The sequence below is a fragment of the Echinops telfairi genome, unplaced genomic scaffold (assembly GCF_000313985.2).
Source record: "Echinops telfairi isolate 266 unplaced genomic scaffold, ASM31398v2 ScPeMD7_18;HRSCAF=68, whole genome shotgun sequence".
NCBI classification, from domain to species: Eukaryota; Metazoa; Chordata; class Mammalia; order Afrosoricida; family Tenrecidae; genus Echinops; species Echinops telfairi.
This window is the reverse complement of record NW_022103915.1, coordinates 6,209,542-6,216,808: the sequence shown is the minus strand read 5'-3', so window position 1 is coordinate 6,216,808 and position 7,267 is coordinate 6,209,542.

Below are 7,267 nucleotides of genomic sequence, written 5' to 3'. Positions count from 1 at the left end.
CAAAGAATAACACAAATTCACTGGGGATTCACCTTCTCTTCGAGTGCCAGAAAACGAAACTGTCCACAGAGCCACAGGAAAGGTGCCTCCTCCAGGAAGAAGGGCTGAAGGAGGATGACCAGGGACAGGACAGTAGCTCCTTGAAACAGGTCAACATTCGTTTGTTTGCCCCGACTGGGGATCGACCAATCTCCCTGGCCAATTGATGGCATCAAGAAGCGCAGTCCTCGCAGTACGGGATTGGTGTTTGGAAAGAGGGGCTTAGTAGGGTCAGTCCTGATGAAACGGATACTCCTGGAAAGCTTTTCTCCCAGAAACACAGGGGCCATCTGTCTCCCACCACCTATGTATTCCCAATCAATCCTTCTAGAGATGTATGGGAGAACAGCCCACAGGTGACATGTTAGGGATAAAACACAAGACGAGCACTTTGGCAGCTACCTACTGGCATTCTCAAGATGATTTGGGGAGTGGTTTCTACTGCCATTTTTCATTGTTCTGATAGCTGCCATCTGAACTCTCCCCTAACATTGGGCAAAGTCTTTCCTTACGGAAACAGAAATCATGGTTCCCCAGACTCCCTTGAGGCTAAGAGATAGCGCATGATCGAACTCTTGCCAGTTGTGCCTATTCTTAGCGGCAGGCTCAACCTGATGTTGGACTGAGGAGGGGTGGACACTGAGTATGCCTGCGCCTGCTGGGACACGGCATCAGGGAAGGGGCTGCCCTCTGGTGACTCTTCTACATACATACCATGCCAAGCTGTGGCACCAGGCTCTCTTCCCCATCAGATCCAGGGAGCTCTTCAGGGTGAGAGTTGGTACCGAAAAAGAAGTGCACCATGTTTGTTTCGTCACATATAAAGCGAAAATAACATGGGCAACTTCTTTTCAGGTGCCAGAGGCTAATACTGGTAGGTGGTCGCTGCACTTCCTCACTTCCTGTAGTCAGTCCATGGCTGTGAATGGACACTGGGGGGCAGGAGGCGGTGTCGGTCATGGCCAACCACCATTCATTAATTGAGTGCGCAGAAGCAATGGGCAGATGCCCACCCTGAAAAACGGAGACAGTGGGCACCTCCTTTGCCACGGCAGCATGTCTGGGAATTCCCTGCAGGCCAGGCTGACACTGAACAGAGGTGGACTGCGCCAGAGGTGTCATGTTTAAAGGACACCAACCCCAGACGGCCTCTGCTCTGGGGTCCCAGCAAGTCATCGTGACCTGAGAGGAGTAATCAGGAAAGACCGGTTCCTGAATGCTTACCATCAACCCCCGAAAATACTCATGGAGAGCGCTGCTTCCGAGGCCATGGGACGGGCATGATGTGGGTAACAGAACCTCCCCCATGAATCAGTGGTTCCAGGAAGCCCTCCTGCAGAAAGACGGGAAAGTAAGGATATAGCCAATTAGGCACAAAAAGGCACCTGTGTCCTTCTCTGTTGCCCCAGCAATCGATGTGCCCAGCATGGCTCCGACACCAGCATCCCCTCCCCTCCTGGTTCCTCGGACGCAGATTTTGCTTCTAAGCCACTCCTGTGTTAAGCTTGTCTGCGATACAGGAAAGTCATCCCAGAGGGTCAGACAACAGAGGCAAGGACAGGACAAGCGCTGGGGAAGTCCTCCCGGGGATGGCCGGCGTGTGGGTCAGGAGAAAGGGTCTGGGTGCCACCATCCTTCAGGTGTCCTGGAGAGGTGCTCCCAGCAATGGCATTCCTTGAGGCTGGCATTCTGTGAAGGACACAGAGTTGGACACAGTCCGTTGTGTATTACTTGTATATGAAACCATTAGGAGAATGGTCTTAATGTACAAACACAACAGCACCACAAGAAAAAAGCCATCTTTGGCCAAGAATGCTGTGTCTCGGTTGGAACTGGATGCGGAGGGTGACTGAGTCAGGAGATGATCCTGAAGGAACACGCAGGCTCTTCTGGTCACCCCGACAACAGGGTGGAGTCATCTGGAATGGTTGTGTCCCAAGTGAAATAAACCCCAACTGAAAACCCAGCTTCTTAACCAATAAACAGATTGATGGGCTCATAGCACGGAAGAGTGCAAAGGCACCCCAGCTTCAGGAAGGGTTCGATCCAGGGGATCAATATCACCCAAGTCACCATGCCTCTCTAACTCCACCAATTGTCGTTAGTAGGGCAGCCTTCCTCTCTCGGTCTACAGAGCCCCCCTACCCCTACCCCTCCTCCTCCACGACCCCAGGGATTCTCCTCTCGGTTTCTCAACGGCTTCGCAGGCTACAAGGCTCAACTCATCAATCACGTGATCCAAGGGAACAGGGAGGGCCTCCTCTAGCAATTCTCACGGAAAAAGGAGAGAGCATTCCTTTGTAAGAGGCCTCAGCACCTCTCCTTACATTTCATGGGTGTGCCAGAGCTCGGGAGTCATTATGAAGCTGATCACAGGGGAAGGGGAGGCAATTCACTTAAAAGTCGGGGGGGGGGGGGGGGGGGGGGGGGGGAGTCGGGCTGGGGAGCGGTGGACAACAACCCAAGGTACAAGGCAATAAGAGGGTAGCTTTCATGCAAGAAAGTAGTCCCCCCTCAGGAAGAGAGAAGGCTGTAGGTCCACCAAGTTCGGACCAAAGTCCACCTCGGGTGCTTTCCTGGGAGCTGGCATCCTCAACGCAGAATTGGATACTGAAAAAGAAGTGCACCGCGAATGTTTCGTCACAAATTAAGCGAAAAAAACGCGGGCAACTTCTCATTAAGTACCGCATGTCGACGCGCCGTCCTGCACCTCCCCGGGGTTGGCGTCTCTGGTGAACGTCCTGAGAGCGAACAAAGATGGTTAGTGCACCACATGGCACACTGCAGACACTCAGCCTTGGGGTGAGGTGCCAACCTGCCTCGTGTACCTCGCGGGACTCAGGCAGGTGGGTGGGCGTCCTCCCTGCGGGAGGCTCTTGCAAAAAGGATTCTTTTAATTCATCATGGCAGGGTCTCCCAGAAGCACTGGCTTTGCTCCCCGAAAGTCTTCCTGGCGGACAAATGAGGAGAGACTAGGTCAGTGGTAAGTCATGCGCTAGCGGTCAGCCACACCCCACACCTCCACACACACTGAGGGGACACACAGTCATGTGCCATCCGCCACACAAGCCCCAGGGTCAAAGGTGTCTTCATGAAGTGGGCGCTAGAAGAGAGGTCTGATGGTGGTCCAAGTCCCAGAAATGCCTCCTGGGCAACAGCTCCTCAAACAAGAAGACCCGCAGCGTACGCCGCTGCCCGTAAAACTCATGGGGCCCATGTGGTTGACTGACGCCACCAAACCGTCACTCCAAACGGAATCCACACCCTGGCCAAGACCTCCTCCCAGGCCGGGCTCCCCATCTCTTCTCATTGGGCCTAGCCATGGGGCTTGCTTTGTCCAATGGCCAAAAACAAACAAACAAAAAACTCACCTAAACGCACTGCCACTGAGTCAATTCTGACTTCCCCGGTGAGTTTTAGAGTGTGGAACTCTTTATAGAAGTAGAAAGCCTCACCTTACTCTTGTGAAGAGGCTGGGGGTTTCGAACTGCTGACCTTGAAGTTAATAGCCCAAGGCATTGACACTACACCACCATGGCTTTTCTGGCCAATGGTAGAGAGGCAGACATCTACCTGCTTTGGGCTTCAGTCATAAGAGGACCCTGTGTCTCAACTTCCTTTCTGGTGTTTTGCCATCATTGTGAGAAACATCTCCCAGGCAGCCAATGAGGATGAGATGGCTCCATCTCTGCCCCAACGTCCCCTTTGTCTCCCGAAGCTGTACTCAATGGTGAGCCAGGGGGCACACCTCAGAAACAGAACATGTGCACCCTGGGGAGACATCCGTCTCTGTGCAGCTAGTGATAAGTGATGTCAGAGCTGGAAGGTCTGATAGGCAGGATCTGACACTGCAAACGGTCTGATCCTCAGGAAGGCCCCATACATCAAGCAGAATGGTACAAAGGTGCCTCAGGCAGCACAGCCTCCCCCCAAGTGATCGGCTAAATGTCAAGTAGGCCCAGGGAGGGGCCAGATTCTGAAAGTTAACAACCCAGGAGAGACACATCCCTATCAGGCTGTAAGCCCTTCAGTCCCCCATCCATTCACTTACCTGGAACGACGGTGACAACAATGGCCCTGTAGAGGCCTGCCTTCCCATCCAGAAGATCCTCCAGGGCGGGGCTTACTACTAACAAGAGCCAAACCAGATTCCATCCATCCTACACCAGGCCAGCCCATCCGACAGCCTCCCTTCAAATACTACAGGATGGAGTGGACATCTCCACGAACCATGGCACCAGACAAGACCATTGTCACACACACAACCCCTTCCCCAAGACCCCTCGAGCACAGCTGTATCCCTGAACAGGTAACCGACAGCTCGCATGCAACACACACTATGGACACACACTATGGAACAGTCTTCCTGGTCCTTCCGTGCTGAGCGATTAGCCTTGTCTACGGGGCGGGCTGTTGGCTCTCCTAGGAGGGTCTGACGCTGTCTGAGGATTCATTTGCTGATGATTGTCCGTATTTCTTTGGAAAAGGTGAAAGGAGGAAGTCCTCCGAGGCAGCCCCTCTTTAAATACTGGAGAATCTTCCCACGTCTTCTCAAAGGCTGTCATGTGCACCAAGTTGGGTTGGGTGCTGATAGAGAGTCAAACTGGTGACCTACAACATAAATGAAGTGCACGTCACCAGTCGACCATTCTCTCAGATACCCTGGAACACTGGCACCGCAACCCCTTCCATGATGCTGCTGGCGGGTCCAGAAAACCATCGAGTGTGACTTCACCCCAAAGAGCCACCACCCACCACGAGCCCACATCAATAGGCAGAAGGCACATTGAGCGATCCTCGGTGTGGCTTCTCTTCCCAAGAGCCCTCCTATGGGAGGCCTAGATCCTCAGTACTACTCTGTCCGGAGAGACCCATCACCCGCCCTGTCTTCCTTCGTGCCTAACCAGAGTGGGACCAAGAGCCAAGGCCCTTCCCTGAAAGCAGCATCAGCAACAGGAAGGGCCTACAGGGTGGGGTTTGATACTAAAAAAGAGATTCCCCGTGTATGTTTCATCGTAGATGAACAGAAGACAACACGGACAACCTCCCCTTCGAGTATCTACGGTGAGCACTGATCAAAAAAGCAAAGCCCTGACTGCCGCGTCTTCGCCGACGGGGCTGACACCTCCAGGAAGGTTTCCTGACTCTACCTTGCACTGGGCAGGCCAGAAGCCACGTGTCATGAAACAAGAGGAAGAGACAGTGCAAATGGCCTGGAATGCTTCCCGGAGGTCAGTATGGGGCCAGGAAGCCCACCAAGACTTAGTATCGAAAAGAACTTGCCCAAGGGGGTGGGAGGGGATGTTTTGTCAGTATCAAGAACATTTTGTGCATGGCTTCTATCCAGGTACCAGAAACTCCCGGGAGGGAGATCCTAGTCTTCCTTCTTGAGGTCAGCCAGGCTTTGCCAAGCGGGCCTCCCACCCCCACCTCAGAAGTGATTTGCGTGTACCAAGACCAGTGGATCAAGAGAGAGTTCATGAATAAAGCTTGCATGCTGGGGTCAAGAGGCAGGTCACGTGGTCTGTAGTGAGCCAGCATCCAGACCCCTCCATGGGCTTGGCCATGGGTCCCAAAACTTCCCATGGGGAATACGATTCTGAAAACAGGTGTACATTATCATGTTAGTTATAAGGAGGGAGAGAGAGAGAGGCCACTCTAACCTCCAGCTGTGGTGATTTCTGGTGACCCCCCCCCCTCCAGATTGAGCACCACCTGCTAAGCCTTCCCTGCTGGGGCCGTGGGCTGCTAACTGTAGGTTCGGTGGTTTGAACTTACTGGCCACTTCACAGGAAAGAGATGAGGATGCCTGCCCCATAGGGACTGACGGCAGTTCCACTCTGGAAACTGGAAGCCCTGGAGGGCCACTAGAGTGCAAGGGCAGTGGGCGGCGGAGCACGTGACCTTCATCAGTCATGTCCAGTCTCTGTTGCGACACCTACATTGATGGTATTGTTATGAGCAGGTCACAGTGTGTGCTCACATCTATGTGATACTGACATGAATGCAAAGCATGTGCTATGGATCGAGGACAGCCATCAAGCCAGCTCGCCCCCATCGCTCTCCGGAGGGAGCACACAGATCTGGCTGATACCATTTCTAGGGATGGACCCCATCTGAAGACTTCCCTCTTTTTTGGTGCACTTAACATGGACTATTTCCTTAACGAAGGAATAAATTAAGTAAAAAATAAAAAGTGGCCCCCCTCCCCCCTTACAGGCCAATTCCAGGGACTTCTGAGTGCATCTTGATTTCACAACTCGTTTCTCTCCCCAGAGACATGCATTTGGTGGTGTGAGCCATTAGTTGAGTGCACGCTGTCTGTCCACGACCATTTCAGCATCGACTGGAGGCTGTCGGATAATGGTCCTGGACCATCCATGCTGTCTTACCCAAACACGCTCCCTGAGCAAGAAGCCATTGGTCTCCCTTGGTTGGGCCAACACTTAGATCGTTACTGAAGGAGACAAAGTCCAGCCATCCCTCCAAAACAGGGCTGGATTCCGAACTAGGCTAAGAAGAAGGCAAGAAGAAGGCAGCCAATAACCTACCTGCATGTTCCCAGGCGCGCAGTTGTGGGCATCGTAAAGTCTTCTCCCAGGTTGGCGTCACCTTGGGCCATGCTCCTGAGGATAGATAAGACGGTGTGGGTTAGTACAAGCTGGGACAGGTGCCATGAAAAAGGGCAATGTGGTCAAATACTGGTTCACAGCTATGGATTCATGTCCGCCACACCCACCCTTGCATCTGGGCCGGAAGGCCTCCAAGGTGGGATTTGATACTGGAAAAGCGGTTAACCAGGTGTGTTTCGTCATCACTAAAGAAACAGAAACCTAGAAAACCTCTCTTCAGGTACCACGGATTACCACTGACAAGGACACCACGGGCTCTTCCCCAGACTTGACACTGTGTCCTGGCGGTCCTGTCCAATGTGCACTGGGTAAGGACGGACGGTGAGTGGAACAGGTGCTAGAACAGGTGCGTTAGTCGCAGTAAGTAGAAGGCACAACCAGCTCGCTCAGTCCCCTGGATGGGAGCTGATAGGAATGGCGCCCTTCCCTGAAGCTGGGGTCTGGGCCAGAAGGCCGCCCAGGTGGGATCTGATACCGGAAAAGAGGGTAACCAGGTGTGTTTCATCATCAATAAAGAAACAGAAACCCAGACAACCTCTCTTCGGGAACCACGGATTATCACTGACAAAAGCCCAATGGGTTCTTCCCCAGACTTG